The sequence below is a fragment of the Stigmatopora argus genome, unplaced genomic scaffold, assembly GCF_051989625.1.
Source record: "Stigmatopora argus isolate UIUO_Sarg unplaced genomic scaffold, RoL_Sarg_1.0 HiC_scaffold_40, whole genome shotgun sequence".
Lineage (NCBI taxonomy): Eukaryota > Metazoa > Chordata > Actinopteri > Syngnathiformes > Syngnathidae > Stigmatopora > Stigmatopora argus.
The window spans coordinates 316,077-338,603 of record NW_027520054.1 but is presented as its reverse complement, the minus strand read 5'-3'; the positions used below and the strand labels follow the sequence as shown (position 1 = coordinate 338,603).

At 43.8% G+C, this 22,527-nt stretch overlaps 1 long non-coding RNA gene across 1 annotated transcript; it reads left to right on the top strand.

Annotated features, from left to right (window-relative positions):
- The first annotated feature begins 1,176 nt into the window (after window positions 1-1,176).
- Window positions 1,177-22,153, top strand: LOC144070358 (uncharacterized). Its single transcript, XR_013299225.1, has 3 exons — window positions 1,177-1,258; window positions 1,351-1,455; window positions 22,043-22,153. It is a non-coding gene; the product is annotated as an uncharacterized LOC144070358 (long non-coding RNA).
- The last annotated feature ends 374 nt before the right edge of the window (window positions 22,154-22,527 follow it).

The following is a 22,527-nucleotide window of genomic DNA, read 5'->3' as shown; positions in this document are numbered from 1 at the left end:
AGCTCTGCATCAAACCAATCGAGCCAGGAGTGGAGTGGAGTGGAGTGTTGTGTTATGTCCGGTTGTTCTGGTGTTGCAATAAACTACACATGTGTGACCTCGGGTCATTTCCTGAAGCGCTGATGAAGTGTTTTGGGAAATGTGGGAGCGAACAGAGTTCCAGCAAGTCCAGGTACCCTAGGTTCTCCTCCTTTTGTTTCATCTCCTAAGGAATGTGCACCCCAACTAGCCTTTTTCTCTTTCGTTTTCTTCCGCAGGTATGACTTGGTGCTGTCATCTGACTCTCCCTCGCTGGACGGCTCAGCCCAATTGAGCATGGTGGCGACCGACGAGGTTGCCATCGTCACCATAATGTCATTGCCGCTCACACGGGCCCCGGTCGAGCAAGTCCACGAAGATTACCTGGGGGACCTTGTGACTTTGCTCCAGGTGATGCGTGATTCAACTGTCTCATCCTCTTTTGGCTCATGCGGGCGGGGGGGCAACAGCACCTGCATTGGACCACATGTTCATTAACATTGTTCTTTTTGCTTTAAGGATCTCATTGTTAAATTAGACGATGACATGGATCATTCTTTCCGGTTTTCCTGCTGTGTTTGCCAAGAGGACTTCCCGAGGTCTGTCTGGTCTGTCTGACCAGCATTGCATTCCATTCCATTCCATTCAGTGTGTCATTTTAAAACACCTTGATTTGATTTTTGTGTGCAGTTTCAAAGCGAGGTATGGCCTTCAAGCTCAATTCGGCTCATTTCCTGAAGCACTGATGAATGCTTTTGGGAAATGTAGGAGCGAGCAGAGTTCCAGCGAGTCCAGGTACCCTAGCTTCTCCTCCTTTTGTTTCATCTCCTAAGGAATGTGCACCCCAACAAGTCTTTTTCTCTTTCGTTTTGTTCCGCAGGTATGACTTGGTGCTGTCATCGGACTCTCCCTCGCTGGACGGCTCAGCCCAATTGAGCATGGTGGCGACCGACGAGGTTGCCGTCGTCACCATAATGTCCTTGCCGCTCACACGGGCCCCGGTCGAGCAAGTCCACGAAGATTACCTGGGGGACTTTGTGACTTTGCTCCAGGTGATGCGTGATTCAACTGTCTCATCCTCTTTTGGCTCATGCGGGCGGGGGGCAACAGCATCTGCATTGTACCACATGTTTATCAACATTGTTCTTTTTGGTTAAAAGGATCACGTTGTGACATTAGTGGATGTGACGGATCATTCGTTCATGTTTTCCTGCCGTCTTTGCCAAGAGGACTTCCCGAGGTCTGTCTGGGAAGAATTGACCAGCATTGCATTCCATTCCATTCCATTCAGTGTGTCATTTTAAAACACCTTGATTTGATTTTTGTGTGCAGTTTCAAAGCGAGGTATCTCCTTCATGCTCAATTCGGCTCATTTCCTGAAGCACTGATGAATGCTTTTGGGAAATGTAGGAGCGAGCAGAGTTCCAGCGAGTCCAGGTACCCTAGCTTCTCCTCCTTTTGTTTCATCTCCTAAGGAATGTGCACCCCAACAAGTCTTTTTCTCTTTCATTTTGTTCCGCAGGTATGACTTGGTGCTGTCATCCGACTCTCCCTCACTGGACGGCTCAGCCCAATTGAGCCTAATGATGACCAACGAGGTTGCCATCGTCACCATATTGTCATTGCCGCTCACACGGGCCCCGGTCGAGCAAGTCCACGAAGATTACGTGGGGGACTTTGTGACTTTGCTCCAGGTGATGCGTGATTCAACTGTCTCATCCTCTTTTGGCTCATGCGGGCAACAGCACCTGCATTGTACCACATGTTCATTAACATTGTTCTTTTTGGTTAAAGGATCTCATTGTGACATTGGTGGATGTGACGGATCATTCGTTCATGTTTTCCTGCTGTCTTTGCCAAGAGGACTCCCGAGGTCTGTCTGGGAAGAATTGACCAGCATTGCATTCCATTCCATTCCATTCAGTGTGTCATTTTAAAACACCTTGATTTGATTTTTGTGTGCAGTTTCAAAGCGAGGTATGGCCTTCAAGCTCAATTCGAGTCATTTCCTGAAGCCCTGATCAAGTATTTTGAGAAATGTGGGAGCGCGCAGAGTTCCAGCGAGTCCAGGTACCCTAGGTTCTCCTCCTTTTGTTTCATCTCCTAAGGAATGTGCACCCCAACAAGTCTTTTTCTCTTTTGTTTTCTTCCGCAGGTATGACTTGGTGCTCTCGTCCGACTCTCCCTCGCTGGACGGCTCAGCCCAATTGAGCATAGTGGAGACCGACGAGTTGTTCTGCATCACCAAATTATCTTTGACGCTCACACGGGCCACGGTCGAGCAGGTCAATAAATACGTGGGGGACCTCGTGACTTTGCTCCAGGTGATGCGTGATTCAACTGTCTCATCCTCTTTTGGCTCATGCAGGCGGGCGGGCAACAGCACCTGCATTGTACCACATTGTTATGATCGGGGGTCACGTTCCTCCGAAGTCCAAGCATGGCGACCACCTGCGAGTCACCTTGCCGCTGCCCTCGTTGTCTTTCTAGTTGGCTGTCGATCCGGATGGCCAATTCCACGAGCGCGTCGAGGGACCCTGGTTCCTCTCGGATCGCCAGCTCCTCCCGCATCTCCACATTCAGCCGTCGTGGAGGGAGGGCGGAGTCATTAAAGGCACTCTCGGCGGCTAAGATGCGGAATTCGACCCAGTCTTTTGCCACGCTCCGGACGCCTTGTCTGAGAGCTCTTAAGCGCCCACCGGCTGGTCGAAGATCTTTCGCATCTCTGCGGTCAATAAGTCGTAGGAGGTACAAATGCGGGAGCCCCTCTCCCATTCGGCGCTCGCCCAGGCTAGGGCCTCATCACGAAGGCAGCCGATCAGGTAAGCGATCTTGGCTCGGTCCGAGGTGTGGGTGAGGCTCGGTTGTTCAAACACCAACTGCCATTGAACCAGGAAGCGCCGGCATGCGCCGAGATCTCCACCGTAGGGGGGCCTTAGGTCCCTGTTGCGGCGATATCGGTGTTACCAGGGGAGCGGCTGGGGTTAGCTGTGCACTTGGTGAATGAGGCAAAGAATTGAGTAGTGCTCGTATGTCATCCAGGGGTCTCAGCCATGCTCGATACCTTAGAACAGAGGTACGCAATAGCTTGGGTATGCTGTTCCAAAGGGACTGCTCTGAAAGCGGTCACTCCAAACTTCCAAAAACTCCACAACGCCCATTTTGACAAGCTGGAGTCCATCGACGACTACCTGCAGAGGAAGAAGGGCAAGAAGACGGCACCTGCACCCGCCCAAGAGACCAAAGTGGCGAAGACCGCTCGCGTGTCCTTGTTCAGCCCGGCGCCCCACAGGAAGAAGAACGACGCCCAGTCCAAAAACAAGATGGCCGACAAAGGCAAAGATGTTGCCAAATTGGGTCGGAGGGGGCCTGGCCTGCGCCCGCGGGATCGTGCTGTTATGATCGGGGGTGGAAGAGCCCAAAGCAGGCGAGGGTGGGAGTCTGCTTCTCCAATCTTGATTAGAATGATCCAAGTGAAAGGCCAGGCACCATAGGGGATGGCGTCGGGATGGCGTCGGGATGGCGTCGGCGTGTCGTTAGGCGTATCCGTGGTCGTGGAGGCCGAGCGTAGTCGGAATCCTGGGAGCAAAACAAGAGGTCTTAAATCAACGAAGGAAGGCGAGAAAATACAAGCAGGTACGTACCTCACTGTGAGCAGATCAGACGATCCCGCAGTGTGGTCCTGTTCTTGGTGGCCTTAAATACTCCTCACTGGCTAATGACTCACACCTGGCAGCCCTCGAGTCATTAGAGGCAGGGGTGTCAAACATACGGCCCGCGGGCCGGAACCGGCCCCCAAGGAGGTTCGATCAGGCCCGCAGGATCATTTGAAAGTGGAAAAAAATGCATCAAAGACATGGGATTCATATTCTTAATTCCCTGCAATTCACGGATTATCCGCTAAGGGGCGCACTCTTTCCATCAGAGTAGAAGACAAGCTGCATCACTGAGACAGAAACTTTCTTCATTACACATTTCAAATCACTCTCCTTAGTTTGTAAGGTGCACGCAAAGATTACATTTTGATTTTATATGCGTATGTGTAAGTGGTTTAAAAATTCCTTTCATTAAAAGTCTCTTTTAATCTTAAAGTGCATGACTATATTTTTCAGTACCAATTCAAGTTTTGTGCCTTTGTACAATCAGTGGGATCCGTTGCAATGCCTATTTGTGAATGATAAAAGTCAATTGCACATTTATCTAAGGAAATATGAGGTGTTTCATGAAAGGATAGTTCATTCCATTTCAATATTTTCCTAATGTTCTTGTGCTTCTTTACACCAAAACAAAGGAAAGACATGATATTTGGGTTATTTATAGCAGAGCATGGTATCATTTTAATGGTCCGGCCCACTTGACATCTCCCTAGGCCGCCGTATGTGGCCCACCATGCCAAATGACTTTGACAGCCCTGCATTAGAGGCAGGACCTGTGGTTGGGTGGCGGGCGCAACCAGCCACCAATCTCGTCTGGGGCCTGACACACATGTTTATGAACACATTGCTCGGGACATCCAAGCTGGCTTGGAGTGAAACTGCAGCACATTTTCAAAATAAGGGCTGGCGGAAAAGTTAGACACGGAGCAAAAATGTTCCACTGTGAGAGTGAAAGATCCACACCACAACAGACCGACACACACAAAAAACACACAAATAAAACCACATTATTCACCTTGACTACTGTCTATGTACATTGCTTACTGACACTGTCTATATTTCTATAGTGAAAAGGGCAGTAGTGACTGACGCGCGGGTGCATGTCAGGCTCAAAGCCTGACACCATTAGCAATCGACGATCATGTTTTTGTCTGCTACCAGTGACCGACCGAGACTATCCGGATCAGAGCCAAACTTTCTTCAGGTTTAGCGTTATCAAGGTAGTGTTTTAGTCGTGCCTTGTCTTTCTTGTCATTTGGATTCTTATGATTATTATTATCATTAATGTTGTAATAACAATAAAATCGGATTATCATCAATGCTTTTCTCAATTGTTGTCTTTTTTATGGTACAAATAAATACATAGTATTATTGTGTATTACTTTTTCAATGTCATTTGACTAAATTGCAAGATCAATCATCCATTCTGGTTAGTCGTAGTGATACATTGTGAAGTTGTTTGCAAACTCCCAACAAAACCGCTAGGAGGAGACGAAGAAGAGAAACACGAAGAAGAAGAAGAAGAAGAAGAAGAAGAAGAAGAAGAAGAAGAAGAAGAAGAAGAAGAAGAAGAAGAAGAAGTGGAAGCGTATAAATTTCCCCGGCAATCTTCGCGATAAGTCACGCTATCTATCGCCATGGCTTTGAGACTGACTGAAGTTTTTGAAGTCACCGTTAAGTGTGAAGGCTCCAACGACAGGTAATCTGAGAAAAAGCCTACTTTTTGAGGTCCTTATTGTTGTTTTAGCAAAGATAGTCAAGTTTTGACCTGTCAATTTAGTCCCCGGGGCTATTTTAAAGTTAAGAATTCTGTGTCTAAGTAATGGCGGTGACTATTCCCCGCATACCTGTCAACTTATACGTTTTCCCCTTATTTTATACGTTTTTTGATCATTTCAAATTGTGTACGCCGTATAACAACTTTTGTACGGGATTTTTTTTAAGTACGTTTTTTGTAAAACGGATCTCGTTTGACGCATTTCGGCTCTAATCCGGATCGTCTCGGTCACTGGTAGCAGACGAAAACGCCATCGTCAACTGCTAATATTGTCATGCTTTAAGCATGATATGCGCACACGCATTCCCCTTTCACACGAAACAGGAAATGATTAAATCATTTCCTGTTTCGTTATTTAAGCAGCTATGGGTCCGAATACATTCACGGTCGCGTCACGACAACGCGGCGCGACCATAACACTTGCACACGTGCACCCTATGTGAGTAAATATGTGCCGCGTTGCATTTGTACGGTTTTCTATTGCTTAATACGGGGGATTCCAATCATTAATACGGGGAGGAATTGGCCCAGGTTGACAGGTATGTACCCGGTAACCTTTCAATTTCTTGGACTATTTAACCGTTAAGAATTCTGTGTCTAGTTTAATTCTAGTCAAAGGTATTAGTAGACAACAAAATACTGACACATTTAACATTTGTGGCTGGTCAATTCGATGCCAATTTCAAAATACTACATGTCTGCAGAAGTTGCTTGTATCAACCCTGAAAACAGTCCTTTATACTTGCAGAAAAAAAAACCTCCGCATCACCATGGGACTTCAGCCGAGCACAAGTGATCCTCAAAAACACGTGAGTACAGCATTTTTTTTTCAAATCTATCAAAAATCCTGTGCTTTACTGTCTTCATGTTAAATAAAAGTGCCATGAGAAAAGTCTTCATTGTTGAGAATGAGTGACATTGCAACCTCAATTTAAACCATCCATGTCTTGTGGCCAAATTTGTGTTACACATGGAAATAGCATGTACAGACGCTCCCCTACTTACAAACGAAGGAGTTAGGTTCCGAGCGGTTGTTCATAAGTTGAATTAGTTGGTAAGTTGATTCAGTGCTATATTTTGTATTATCATTTATCTTTAAGGCCGATATAAGTATATTGAAGGTAAATATAAGTGCATTTGTATGTTTAAGGCTTGTATAAGTAACACGCATTGGTTTGTACTGAAAAAAAACATTTAATAAAATGGAGAGAATATGTACACTACTGTATAGAGAGAGAGAGAGAGAGAGAGAGAGAGATTTATGTATTAGAAACTGGCCGAAAGAAGCGATCTAACGACAATTGCACCGTTTTCTTCTTTTTTTCATCATAAATGATGCGGTAGCACTGTATGGCATCATTCAATTGATTTGCAAACTTTGTGCAACGTTCCATATTTGGGTCCTGCTGCTCCATCTTTCTGTTTATAAATGGTACCGACGGTCGGTGGAACGATTCAAGTTGTATTCCCGTGCAACGCTCACCACTTTCTCACGCGCATCAAGCTTCGTAATTATTGCCACTGGTTTCAAATGAAATGGCTTGCCTCTTCCTTGCATCTCCTTCACTAGAAGCCTTTCGCTTTTCACCAACCATATTGAATAATGGCTGCACGAGATATTTCATGATAAAAATGAAAAAGGTTCTTTGCGCACTGGAGATACGTCACGCACTTGCGCAACTTGCGCACTGCAACGAACTGGGCAGAGGAAGGTGGATGCTGGGTGAGCCGAGCGCTCTCAGCGCCAGGCGTCGTCGGTATTAGCGGCGGAAAGAAGCACTACTCGGAAAAAGGCGCGCAATACAAAATCGAACTTGCGAACATTTTTCAACATAAACGCAATTTGCAGACATGTTCGTATGTACCGTTGTTCGTAAGTCGAATGTTCGTAAGTAGGGGAGCGTCTGTACTGTATCATTATTATTTATTTTTAATCATTACTCAAACATTTTGCAAATAAAATTAGAATTCTTCTTGGACATAAAATGTGTGTTGGCTTTCTGGGAGTGGTAAGCAATGTGTCTATTGATTGACCTTTTCTTTTTGCTTTAAGGATCTCCTTGTTACATTAGCCGATGACACGGATCTGAAATTTGTTTTTGTTTCTGTCGGCCAGGCCATAGTGGGTGGAGTTTGCGATCTCGGCTGCCTCGGTACTGCTTTGGCCCGCCTACTAGCCAATCATAGTTTGTGAAAGCAATGACATGTCCCAGCCAGCAAAATGCTAATGCCTATGAAAAATCATTGTGGGGTTGCCAACTCGAAATCTGATTGGTTAAAAGCAACAGTCTAGTTGAATGCAGCAGAGCCCGCAAGAACTGATTGTGCAGGCTTTGAGGCAGATCTGATCTGGCAACAAATCATGGCTGAAATGTGATTGGTTAAATGCTTCAATATGAAAAGACACATCTGGAAGCAGTGCAACCAGGGGGAAAAGAAATGAAAGGAAGCTAACAGACCATTTGGAATAATAAGTACGTATTGATGGACAAAATAGAATATGATTCAGATATTTCTTAGGCCAGCAGAGAAGGCCTTGAAGGCCCTGACGGCCCGCCACTGTTTGAACATCAATGCATTGAAATGGATGGGAAGGTGGCCCCTACCAAGATGGCCGCCCTCAGGCGATCTGTACCAAGATGGCCGTCCTCGGGCCATCTTGGGTGGCGGCGAATGAACTGCCGTACCTCCCCTCCAACTTCAAAAGAAGAAGAAGAAGAAGAAGAAGAAGAAGAAGAAGAAGAAGAAGAAGAAAAAATACACGAAGAAGATGTGTTCAAATATCAACCGGCATTCCACCGGCATTCAATGCTGCCGTGGAGATTGAACTACGTACTTAGTTGCTCCCCACAATGTCTTCTAACCAGCAGCCTGTCTTATCCCATGGCCACCATTTTAGTGAACTTCTTGAAGTCATCGTTAGGTGTCAAGACCGCAACGAAAGGTACGTACTATGAAGACCCGAATAATCGTATGCCTACGATTATTTTTTCAACTCAAATTTTCGCATGCCTACGATTCTTATTCGGGTGCCTACGATTCTTAATTTTTGCCTCAATTAAGTCCGTGCAGCAGCAACATTGTTCTATGTCATTAACTTTCTACGTGTCAAGCACACGTGCTGTTTTTACTAACGTACTAGTACTAGTAAGAACGTGCAATTGCCACTGGTAGAGTTGCAATACGTATACATCATTACAATGTATTGGTAGGCCTAATATATACGAGAGTTACGTTATACGCAATTCATTGCAGCAATTATTTGCAACTGTAATACAACTTTGCAACACGATTATCCGTTGTCTTGCTAGCATTAGTATTAGCATGGAGAAAAAATATAAAAAGTACACTTTAGAGGAGAAAGAGAAATTGGCCGATGTGGTAGAAAAAATACAAAGAGCTGCTGTAAGAGGTTGAGGAGAAGGCTAAATTAAAAAAAGAAATGGGATCCAAAGAGGAAAACATTTGTTCAGCCAACTGTACAATGGGGTTACTTGACAGTTGATTATTTCTTTACAGTAGCCTATGTCATCGATCATCATGACTTTAATTTGTAGTTAATTGTGGAATTTAAACATATTACCGGTATTTTGTTTCATGCTACTAGTAAACTGTTGATTAAAATAATAATGATTGTCCTTGTTATGATTTTATAATAAATATTCCATCATAGCTTTAATTCTATGCATCGAATCTGTTTAGACACTAATGATCTCGTGCCTACTAATATTCATTATTTTTGGAATTTTCCACTGCCTACTATTATTCCGGTGCCTACTATTATTACTAATTCATTTGGAATTTTCCACTCCCTACTATTATTCCAGTGCCTACTATTATTCGGGTCTTCATAGTACAGTGGTACCTCGAGATACGAGCTTAATCCGTTCCGGGACTGAGCTCGTATGACAAGTTACTCGTAACTCGAGGTAAAGTTTCCCATTGAAATGAATGGGAAACAATTTAATTCGTTCCAACTCTCTGAAAAAAACACCAGAAACAGGATATTGGATTGAAAAAAAATGTTTTATTTCTTATAATTCGCCATATATTGACAAAGTAATAAATAACGAGTGGTTTAATAGAAATAAAGTGTTTAATCTAACTAAAATTGGCCGGATTTCGCCGAGGGGAGAGGGGCTTCGTTTTTTTTTTTTTTCCTCCACACAACGCACTCGTAAACAGAACAAACACTCCACCCTCACGTTCGCTATCGATGGGCTGTTTGCTGTCGTACTATTCCCTTCAAAATATTCCGAAAATGATGCACACAAATGTCCTCACAATCGGAGAACGCACGACCACTTGCCAACGAGCAGCAAGCAGTCTTATCAGCGATCGCCCCGCTGCTCATCTTCTTCTTCTTCTTCTTCTTCTTCTTCTTTTTCACCTCAGGCGCCTGAGGATTACCCTCAGCAGCGCTAGGGCTGCCACTGGAACACGGATAAGTTCATCCAGGGAGTTGCCCAAGCCGCGATGGTAGCGTTCGGTCATTAAGGCCGGACAGCGGAGCCATAAGTGTTCAGACGACTCTGTTTCCTCGTCGCACAGGCGGCAGCGATCCGAGTCGGATTTCTCATGGGAGCTACAGGGGCGCTGGCTAGCGGCTCCTTTTTAGCTTGTAGCATCTGTGTTCGCGTCCCATCGAACGGCGCCTATGATAGAGTTGCTACCGGGGATACTTTTGCGAGCACGAGTATACTTCATTACCCAGAAAGCCCTCTTTTCACCGCGCATGCGCGTTGTGCGTTTCCTGGTCTGAATAGCTCATCCGGTGCTCGTAAATATTGTTATACACGAAAGATATGCCAAAAAAAATGCCATGGCAACCTGGCTTGGTCGCATCACGAAACTTTGACCGCATCACGGGCGAATTATTCGATCGAAATTTCCCCCGTAAGACGAGCATTCCGTATGACGAACGGTCTTATGACGAGGTACCACTGTAATTGGATAAAGCCTACTTGTTGAGCTCCTTATTGTTGTTTTAGCAAAGAAAGTCAAGTTTTGACCTGTCAATTTAGGACAGTCAGCCGTTTGACAAACTCAGTCGTCACTTACGTAAACAAAACAAAACAAAAAGAATTAAAAAGTGATTAATGTCCATCTCTTTTAGATTTTGGATTATTAGTAATGGCGGTGGCTATTAACCGGTAACCGTTCAAATAGTCCCCGGGGCGATTTAGCCGTTAAGAATTCTGTGTCGGGGCTATTTAACCGTTAAGAATTCTGTGTCTAAGTAATGGCGGTGGCTATTAGCCGGCCGGTAACCGTTCAAATAGTCCCTGGGGAAAGTCTTACTTTCATGTGTGTAGAAGCAGTTAGTCTACAAACATGAAACACATGAAAGTAACACTTCGAAGTAAGTACAATCTTATTGAAATTGGATGTGTTATTGCCAATTGATAGATTTGAACATTAGGTGAATAGGGATTTAATCAAACATCAAACAAAACATTTCACACAACAAAGTGAAACGCAGACATGTTTTCCATTCACTTTCCATTCATTTATGGATTCAAATTCAAAACCACTAGTCAAAGAAAGGTATTAGTAGAGTACACAAAATACTGACACATTTAACATTTGTGGCTGGTCAATTCGATGCCAATTTCAAAATACTACATGTATAACTACACTATATGACATCTTGATATCATGTATAATAGGAATAATATTGTAATAGATTCTTTTCTATATCGCAGAGCACTATTGAATTTTTAAGCCAACAATCTATTTAGATAGAGAGTAGAGAGAAGTTATTCCTGTATCCACCCTGAAAACAGTCTTTGATACTTACAGAAAAGGACTTTTCCGCTTCACCATTGCATTTCAGCCGAGCACAAGTACTCCTCTAAAACACGTAAGTACAACATTTTTTTTTAAAAAAAATATATCAAAAATCCTGTGCTTTACTCTCTTCATGTTAAATAAGTGTCATGAGAAAAGTCTTCAAAGTTGAGAATGAATGAGTGACAGACATTACAGATACATGCAACCTCAAACCATCCATGTCTTGTTGCCAAATTTGTGTTACATATGGAAATACCATGTACTGTATCATTATTATTTATTTGTAATCATGACTCAAACATTTTGCAAATAAAAATAGAATTCTTCTTGGACATAAAATGTGTGTTGGCTTTATGGGAGTTGTAAGCAATGTGTCTATTGATTGACCTTTTCTTTTTGCTTTAAGGATCTCGTTGTGAGATTAGCCGATGACACGGATCATTCTTTCCTGTTTTCCCTCATTCTTTGCCAAGAGGACTTCTGTTGGGTTCAAACACCAGACATTTGTTTCACCAACCTGAAAAGAAGGAAATCACAGAGAATTTGAGTTAACTTTATTCAAAAAATGAGAGGTTCAGAGACTGTCACTGTCACAGCCCTCCAAAACACTCTGAAGAAAATCTCCCCTTGCCTATTCTCTTATTGTGTTTTGGGAGTGTCCAAGTTACAGGAAGTTTCAAGCTGATCACAGGAGAGATAGTTCTCTCCCAGTAACAAAAGGTTCTTTGATCATGACCATATGCCCCTTCGAGATAACATCTTTACAGTCTCCTGCAACTCTCACACAATGGCTCGAACAGACAGGCGTCGGCCCCCCTGGGTAGTTCCTCTTTGTTGAATAAGGTGAAACTTTCCAGGGCCCAAGACACTCTCATTCTATTAACTAACATTTCGACAGTCATACCAGAATCAGGATAACTTATATAAAATAATTCCAACATAACCCTCCTGTTTATCCAGATTCTGTTATAAAATATCATCACCCATAACCTCTTCTTTTCAGATTTTCACATTACAGGATCACAAAAATAACAGAAAAACATTACACTCAAAAGTCAACAAGGCATAGTGTTTAGCATCTGGGAACATGTCAGGCAGTCCTATGAACTGCATTTCCTCCTCATCCCCAGATGCGTCGGCGTCGTCGTCATCCCGTGGTTCGCCTCCAGATGTCAATAAGGCATACATTTCTGATTTGACTGGTTGTATAGCATTTGTTATTAACCTTTCACATAACGCACGAATACAGGGAATGCAACAACAGCCACAAGTTGTGAGAATGGCAGCATAAACAGCGATTGACATTAAAACTGATACAACCAACTGTTTGTATCTGCCAAACATGCTACCAAATTCGCCCCACATTGAGGTGTCGACTCCAGAATGTTCTTTCATCTTGCTGTTGAGGGATCGAAGGCCCTCCAGGGCCTTGGTTAAACTCCCGTCAGCTGCTGTGTTGTTAGGGATGAACGTGCAGCATTGGTCGCCAAAGATGGAGCACACGCCACCTTTCTCTGCCAGGAGCATGTCAACAGCAATTCTGTTCTGGAACGCCATCAGGAGGTCACCGACAACTGTTCATGGATGGCTGCAAACCCTTCCTCCGTCCTGTTCTGGAGTCGTGCAATTTGGTCAGCGAGTTTATACTCATCTGGTATGCTGCAGGGAACCCCGATGTTGTTGATGTAGGTTGGGTCCCCGTCTCCCCATCCAGGAGCGGACCGCTTGGCTCTGCCATTCCAGTGGTGAGGCAAGACGTTTCCTGCACTTGTTTTCCAACTCGAGTCTCTGTGGGCGGGGCGTTCAGATACGCCCAGGCTGTCACTGACAGTCCAGTCACTGTGATGTGGATGACAACAGCTTTCACTGTGGCTTCTGTATAGAGGTGCAAAGTCTATGGGAGGTCAGGGTTAAGTGAGGGGTGCTCGTGGCTGGTGAGTAGACGTCAGATGAGTTTCTTCACGGACAAGGGTTTTGACACCGTCCGACTTAGTCCACTCAGAGTCACCTGTCTCGAACTCTTGACCTGAATCGACTTTGACTTTTCAGCGATCTTTGCTGCTGTGGAGGTTGGTGAGTTGGGCCACGAATGGGTCTTCCCATCGTGGAGAGAACCAGGACTTCATTTTTATGACTCGGATCAGGATCCAGTCACCTGGCTACACCACCTCCTGCAAGATAGACAAAAAGATCACGGCACCTTACATGTTCTTTGGATAAGTTTCTCTCCTTCATCTTCCCATAAAGGAAGTTGAAATGGTCTTCCAATAACTATCTCAAAAAGTGTTAATCTCAAGCTAGTTCTACCAGTTGTTTTGCCATGTTTTGCACTATGCTGTTTGAAAAATGAGCTCCATTGTCACTCCAGATGATTCTGGAGATCCCATGTTCTTTACAGATCAATAAAATAACAAATTAAACAGTTCCTACAAAAATTTTAAAATAGGTATTTATACCTCTTCACCATACCTCCCCCCTGTTGAGACATTTATGGCTCAATTATGGAATACATTTTTGGTAGGTACGGTAGGCCTTTAGCTTTGTACAGTTCGTCTGCTGACTGTTCTTGAGATCGGCTCAGTTTTGTTGTTGTGTATGCTGTGCAGTAAGTGTTTGCGCTGCTGCTTTAGCTGCTGTGTTCTGTCGTTGTCTTCAACACGTGCTTAACATCCATCATTATGTTTGTGAAAATTTAAATACCTTATCAATCAAAATTAAACATGCTAGCTGATATTCTATTTTGAACACTGCTTCCTTGTTAAGATCAAAACCCATATTTGTTTTTTCCTCTTTCCTACAATTACACAAATTAACTAATCATACTAAGAATAGGAAAAATACAAAAAGCAAACCAGGCTGCTTTCTCCCCAGGAAAACAGCTTTCCCGTTCTCTGTAACAGTTTAGATTCACATCAATTAATATTCAGAAACAAAATGCACACATTTATAATTCTAAATAGAATTGAACCCAGTAAAATGTAACCACCCCTTGTTTGTCAGGGTCAATATTTTTAACATAATTGTATCTTTTAGAGCAATCAAAGCCCATTACTTTTAAAATGCATACTAATCAAGTCCCAAATTCATCTAACAATGTGTATTGCGTTGCATATTAACCTCAGTGTTTTCTTAATTCAAAATATCCCAAACTAGTAGTCTTATTATCAAATGTAACATTCCATTGTCTTCGGAGTTTGCCAATCATCTCCTATGAAACTTTCTCAATCAATATTTTTCAATAGTCAGGCATAAAATTAAATTCTAGTTACATTTCTATCCATTGTAGTTTCTCTTTTCTCTCTAATTGTTTACTTTAAAAATATGTAAGAAGATCTAGTCACAATTGTTTACTTTAACTATCTGTAAGAAGGTGTAGTCTCAATTGAAACGCTTTTTTTTATATGGAGACAATAAAACCAATATAAAAAGTTCCTCATGGCTTACAGCATTGCTCCCCGAGCAATAATCTTTCCAATCAATATTGGAGTGCTTGCCATTTTGTCTGATTACGTCAAAAATTTATCTTACCTGCCTCCTCATACGTTTCAACTGAGAGAACCTTCTTACAGAGCACAAAATGGATCCGCTATTTTCATGTCTGCTGGATTGGTCAGGAACATTTGCACTCTCATCCCGGGTTGCTCATCATGTTTCCTGTTGAGAAATGCAATCTCCCTCTGCCAACCCAAAATTAATGCGTTTCTTTTAAAGTTTTTTCTTTTATGCAGACATATGATTAGCCTCATCCTCCAATTCCAATCGTGTAGTTAATAATGGCGTTTGGTATATTCCACTAAATTAGATTTCCATTTTTTTTTTTTTTTCTTCGGAACGAAATATGGAAACTTTTGTCAATTCAGTCAATTATTCTGTTAACACAATTTGGATGCCATTATCACAATAAATCAATAGTACTTTGGAATTTGGTATCAAGCACTGTCTTTTCAGTGCTCCTAAATTTTGCATAGCAGATTTGTTTCTCCACTTCAAATTTCACGTTTGGAGTACTGCTGCTTTTACCATTAAAATTTCATTGAACTAAACAATTTTCCATAATTTTCATCAAAATTTGATTTCAAATTTCTAAATCATTTTCCACCTTGATATCTGATTGATTATATCTTGATGGTCGGCCAATTAGAAACACAAAAGACAAACAAACAATCATTCATGTTCACACTAATTTTCAAAAATCAGTGGTCTGCAATTTTTCATCACTGGTTAAGAGCCATCCCCAGTCTGGGGCTTCTTGGCAGCTAACCACCTTTTTGCTGTGCTATCAGCCTAATCATTCTCAAAAGAAATAGGTTAATGTTGTTTGGTTGACATCAACTGTTTGATGCTAATGCAATTAATATTCTAATCGTCATTAATATGAACCACGCTAAAGCATATTCCACCTGTGCCGGGCAAAACAAGGAATGTTTTCCTGTGCACCGAAAAACATTTCATGCCTCTTCCGTCCTAGGGAAATCATGCCTATCCTAAATCAATTATTTTATCTAAATTTACCTAATAATTTGGATAAATGCCATTTCTGCATTGTTTTCATGTTTGATATCATTAATAATTTGGATGATTCTTAATACTTAAGTCTAAATCGCAAATCACTCTCATATTTCTAAAACAAATAGTTAAAGCTCTGGCTGAATTCCTATCCGCTCTAAGAAGGCAGTTTTATTTAAAATAAGAGCCATTTTCTGTGCTCACTATTACCTCAATTACAATTTAGGCAAAATAACCTTTCACTAGGCATTTCCTAATATAAATTTTAGTGTTTAATAAAAGACCCATAATTTTTCACTAATATATCATAACACTATCAACTATCTCTGTCTCTCTTGTGGTAGTCTTTCCTGCCCTTTGTCTTTGGTGTGAAGGGAGCAGTAAACTGGATGGGCTTCTCCCCCCCCCCCCCCCTCTCTCCTTTTGTTTGCAAAGAGTGTGCTTAGCTTAAGGGGGGTCCGCATCTGTGAAGGGGGGGCTTCACCACCTTTTTTATCTATCTATTCCCCTTACTTTTGTTAACCATTTGTTTTGCTACCTCCTGTTTTAGTCGTGCGCTATCATGTCGTCGCTGTGCGCGGGGAGGGTTGCCCCCGCATTCCCTGGCTATGTGGCCCTCTTTGCCGCACGACCAGCAGGCCCCCTTTCCCCCCCCTCGTCGTCGTGCTCCCCGCTTGCGTGTGGAGCCTCGCACGAGGAGAGCTGAAGAGGGACCACTGTTTTTTAACAGGCCTAATATAGTTATCTCTTCTCTTTTTTGTTTAGCTACTTTCTCAACCTCTTCTATTTGCCCTGCTATTCGCAACCACGCTTTGGTTTGATCATAACCTTGTTTTTGCATTTTACTTCGTTTTTTGTTACACGATTTTTCGATTTTTTTGTTGTAGTTCACGGATATCTTTTATTATTAGTCTACCGGTGAACCCATATTTTTTTACCCAATAACGCAAGGATTCCACCGCGTCGGGATCCTCTCTATGAACTATCTTCCAGTCTTTAGACGCAAGTTCCGAGAGGAATTCCTCTTTTTTACTTGTTTTACTTTGTACTTTACCCATTTTTGAATAAAATTTAGTCCCAGTGGGTCTTTGCACCTATAGTGCACTAACACTGGGTTTAGACAACAGGATGTCGATAAATTCCTTTAGTGGTAGACTCACTTCAACCTTTTCAGGCGGAGTTTCATGTCTACATACATCCACTAAAGGTCGACATTTGTCTCCTGTTGTTTGATATGAGATACAAATCACCAAATGGTAAAATGTATTTCCAAACACACTTTTTGCACGTTCACTCCTTTTAATTCGCAACCAAGGCTCCGCAAACCTTTACAGAGTTTAATTAGTCTTTTGCAACTAAGGGTGTCTGTTACGCCACGAATTTCTGGTTATTGTTTGTTCAATACAACTTGGACTCCGATATCCTTTACAGAGTTTAATTAGTCTTTTGCAACTAAGGGTGTCTGTTACGCCTGCGGATTTAATTTTACTTACAGAGTTTAATTAGTCTTTTCCAACTAAAGGGGTCTGTTACGCCTTCATTCATTCCTTTTTTCTCATTCATTCCTTTTTTAAATAAAATTTACTCACGATTCTCTGCGTCCTCGGTATCCCTTCAACCTTTGGACCCCAGCCCGTAAGGAAGAAACAGTCCTGGAAAAGGATCTTTATGCTGTGGCCACAGACTTTTCTGGATCTTGCTCACCCGCTGGGATCGTCCGGTATCTTGGAATCCGGCTCGAAGGACCAATTAAATGTTGGGTTCAAACACCAGACATTTGTTTCACCAACCTGAAAAGAAGGAAATCACAGAGAATTTGAGTTAACTTTATTCAAAAAATGAGAGGTTCAGAGACTGTCACTGTCACAGCCCTCCAAAACACTCTGAAGAAAATCTCCCCTTGCCTATTCTCTTATTGTGTTTTGGGAGTGTCCAAGTTACAGGAAGTTTCAAGCTGATCACAGGAGAGATAGTTCTCTCCCAGTAACAAAAGGTTCTTTGATCATGACCATATGCCCCTTCGAGATAACATCTTTACAGTCTCCTGCAACTCTCACACAATGGCTCGAACAGACAGGCGTCGGCCCCCCTGGGTAGTTCCTCTTTGTTGAATAAGGTGAAACTTTCCAGGGCCCAAGACACTCTCATTCTATTAACTAACATTTCGACAGTCATACCAGAATCAGGATAACTTGTATAAAATAATTCCAACAACTTCCAAAGGTCTGTCTGGGAAGAATTGACCAGCATTGCATTGCATTCCATTCCATTCCATTCCGTGTGTCGTTTTAAAACACATTTATTTGATTTTTGTGTGCAGTTTGAGAGAGAGACATGGCCTTCTTATGGGATTCGGGTCACTTCAAGAATGGCTGATGAAGTGTTTTGGGAAATGTGGGAGCGAGCAGAGTTCCAGCGAGTCCAGGTACCCTAGCTTCTCCTCCTTTTGTGTCATCTCCTCCTAAGGAATGTGCACCCCAACAAGTCTTTTTCTCTTTTGTTTTCTTCCGCAGGCATGACTTGGTGCTGTCGTTGGACCGCTCAGCCGAATTGAGCCTAGTGGAGAGCGACGAGTTGGGCAGCTTCACCAAATTGTCTTTGACGCTCACACGGGCCCCGCCCGGTCGAGCAAGTCAAAGAATACGTGGTGGACCTTGTGACTTTGCTCCAGGTGATGCGTGCAGGCACACAATGATAGCCTGGAGCTGCAATTGGACAAGACAAAAGAGGATTTAGAACAGGTGGGTGTTTATGTCCACTGTCAAGATACCAAATTGGAATGAACCTTTAACATTGCCCAGAGGATGAGGATGAGGATGAGGATGAGATTTTGTTAGGTTCATCCAATTGTACGTTTATCCTTAGGTATTTCCAATTCAGCTTTCAATAAAAAAGGCATCTGTAGTCACATCACCATTTAATTCTTGCAAGAAGAGAATACATCCTCCCGCTCGTCCGGTCAAGATTATTCTGGCGAGCGGCATTATGTCCTGCCCATTTAAGGCCTCAAATCAAAACAATTACAAGGTTGTCGACTCGATCCAATTGCGTAAGCAAGAAACAAAACAATTCCAGAATCAAGCAAACCTAGCGTCAACCTAGCATCACAAATTAAAACAATATGCTTGATAGCCATCCGCTGAACCAACAACAATTAATAATAATAATAATCGGACATAGGCCATGTCGTCATTACCACAACACAAAAAGCCTACTTGTCATCACACGTCCTTCACAGATCTTCATTGCGAACTTGCATGTGGGGAAAGGGTTGAGGCGTAGCTTCCAGTAATCAGTCCTTGGAGCAACGACTCAATGTATTGTTTATGTCCTAGCAAACTTGTATCTCTCGCCTGGAGCCAGCTGTCCTGGAGAGCGACCTTGGAGTAAGCGTTTGTCTTCGTTGAAAGCACATTAATTCTAACTCTAACATAAAAGCGATCAACACATATATATATATATATTGTTTAATGTAGTTACACATTTAGGATGAGCATTACTACTCCTAATAAGCAAATATATTGATTAATATAGTAAGCATGTATATTATAAGTCTTTATATTCATTGCAAACACATTTATAATAATGATTACTCCAACAGATTTTGTTTCTAGTCCATGTCCTAATGTGCCATTAGAGGCTTTCTGAGAAGACCGAAGAGTTGGCGCGTCTCCGCTGGAAATCGAGAAGTCAAACCAGTTGGCTATCGCTAGTCTTAGACGTGCAGTTTTAGCACCTATCCCTAATTCCTTAACTCCGTCTGGTCCCGTCGAACAAACTCAGACAGTAGACCTTTTGTTCATTGTCATCGAGTTAACAACCATAGTTTTACTCCTACAGTGGTAATACTATATCCAAATGAAACAGCTACAACAAAATGAATGAGTCAAATGTCCTATTGGTCATTAGCGAGCCGTCCGTCATTGCGACGAGCTGCGGACTAAATTTGAGCACTCGGCTGTGGTAAGGCCCTGCTCGATGCCATCTTGTGGATTGCTGACAAACCTTCTGTTGGGACCACGTCATAGGTGCAGACCCGCTTGGAGCAGTGAATTCGGACCAGTCGGTGGTGGAGCGTACGGTCACGCGACATCACCAGCTAACGTCGACCGTGGGCGTCCGCTTAGAGCAGGTGCAGGATTGCCTGCGGTTACCGTCGAACGAAACGTCGAGGGTTAGTAGTGTTTTTAGTTGTCATTTGTCTGAATGTGGGAACCCTGCTTGATGCCATCTTGTGGATTGTTGACAAACCATCTGTTGGGACCACGTCATAGGTGCAGACCCGCTTGAAGGAGCCAATCCGGCACCAGTCGGTGGTGCAGCGTACGGTCATGCAACTACATGACCAGCTAACGTCGACCGTGGGCGTCCGCTTGGAGCAGGTGCAGGATTGCCTGCGGTTACCGTCGAACGAAACGTCGAGGGTTAGTAGTGTTTTTAGTTGTCATTTGTCTGAATGTGGGAACCCTGCTTGATGCCATCTTGTGGATTGTTGACAAACCATCTGTTGGGACCACGTTATAGGTGCAGACCCGCTTGAAGGAGCCAATCCGGCACCAGTCGGTGGTGCAGCGTACGGTCATGCAACTACATGACCAGCTAACGTCGACCGTGGGCGTCCGCTTGGAGCAGGTGCAGGATTGCCTGCGGTTACCGTCGAACGAAACGTCGAGGGTTAGTAGTGTTTTTAGTTGTCATTTGTCTGAATGTGGGAACCCTGCTTGATGCCATCTTGTGGATTGTTGACAAACCATCTGTTGGGACCACGTCATAGGTGCAGACCCGCTTGAAGGAGCCAATCCGGCACCAGTCGGTGGTGCAGCGTACGGTCATGCAACTACATGACCAGCTAACGTCGACCGTGGGCGTCCGCTTGGAGCTGGTGCAGGATTGCCTGCGGTTACCGTCGAACGAAACATCGAGGGTTAGTAGTGTTTTTAGTTGTCATTTGTCTGAATGTGGGAACCCTGCTTGATGCCATCTTGTGGATTGTTGACAAACCATCTGTTGGGACCACGTCATAGGTGCAGACCCGCTTGAAGGAGCCAATCCGGCACCAGTCGGTGGTGCAGCGTACGGTCATGCAACTACATGACCAGCTAACGTCGACCGTGGGCGTCCGCTTGGAGCAGGTGCAGGATTGCCTGCGGTTACCGTCGAACGAAACGTCGAGGGTTAGTAGTGTTTTTAGTTGTCATTTGTCTGAATGTGGGAACCCTGCTTGATGCCATCTTGTGGATTGTTGACAAACCATCTGTTGGGACCACGTCATAGGTGCAGACCCGCTTGAAGGAGCCAATCCGGCACCAGTCGGTGGTGCAGCGTACGGTCATGCAACTACATGACCAGCTAACGTCGACCGTGGGCGTCCGCTTGGAGCAGGTGCAGGATTGCCTGCGGTTACCGTCGAACGAAACGTCGAGGGTTAGTAGTGTTTTTAGTTGTCATTTGTCTGAATGTGGGAACCCTGCTTGATGCCATCTTGTGGATTGTTGACAAACCATCTGTTGGGACCACGTCATAGGTGCAGACCCGCTTGGCAAAAAAAAATACAACACCAGTCGGTGCTGGAGCGTACGGTCATGCAACTACATGACCAGCTAACGTCGACCGTGGGCGTCCGCTTGGAGCAGGTCCAGGATTGCCTGCGGTTACCGTCGAACGAAACGTCGAGGGTTAGTAGTGGTTTTAGTTGTCATTTGTCTGAATGTGGGAACCCTGCTTGATTGATGACCTACTATGGACTGGAAAAATGACGCCATCTGACGTTCTCAGGCTCACAAGATGGTGGCGAAGTTGCAGCGCCAGTTTGCTACTCTGAAAAACAGGCAGAAGACGGAACTCCGGTCATTGTTTGAGGAACAATAACCTAAAATCCAAACTGGCGCACACGGGCGGAGGAGGTATGTCGTCGAGCATTAGAATTCGAATCCACTGGCTTAGACCTTCATTTCAAAGTCAAGTTGCGAAACCACTTCCGGATCCAATTCATCAAACATGGCTGAAAGTGCAAGATAGCCAGCCTCTCTGAACACAGCTCTGCATCAAACCAATCGAGCCAGGAGTGGAGTGGAGTGGAGTGTTGTGTTATGTCCGGTTGTTCTGGTGTTGCAATAAACTACACATGTGTGACCTCGGGTCATTTCCTGAAGCGCTGATGAAGTGTTTTGGGAAATGTGGGAGCGAACAGAGTTCCAGCAAGTCCAGGTACCCTAGGTTCTCCTCCTTTTGTTTCATCTCCTAAGGAATGTGCACCCCAACTAGCCTTTTTCTCTTTCGTTTTCTTCCGCAGGTATGACTTGGTGCTGTCATCTGACTCTCCCTCGCTGGACGGCTCAGCCCAATTGAGCATGGTGGCGACCGACGAGGTTGCCATCGTCACCATAATGTCATTGCCGCTCACACGGGCCCCGGTCGAGCAAGTCCACGAAGATTACCTGGGGGACCTTGTGACTTTGCTCCAGGTGATGCGTGATTCAACTGTCTCATCCTCTTTTGGCTCATGCGGGCGGGGGGGCAACAGCACCTGCATTGGACCACATGTTCATTAACATTGTTCTTTTTGCTTTAAGGATCTCATTGTTAAATTAGACGATGACATGGATCATTCTTTCCGGTTTTCCTGCTGTGTTTGCCAAGAGGACTTCCCGAGGTCTGTCTGGTCTGTCTGACCAGCATTGCATTCCATTCCATTCCATTCAGTGTGTCATTTTAAAACACCTTGATTTGATTTTTGTGTGCAGTTTCAAAGCGAGGTATGGCCTTCAAGCTCAATTC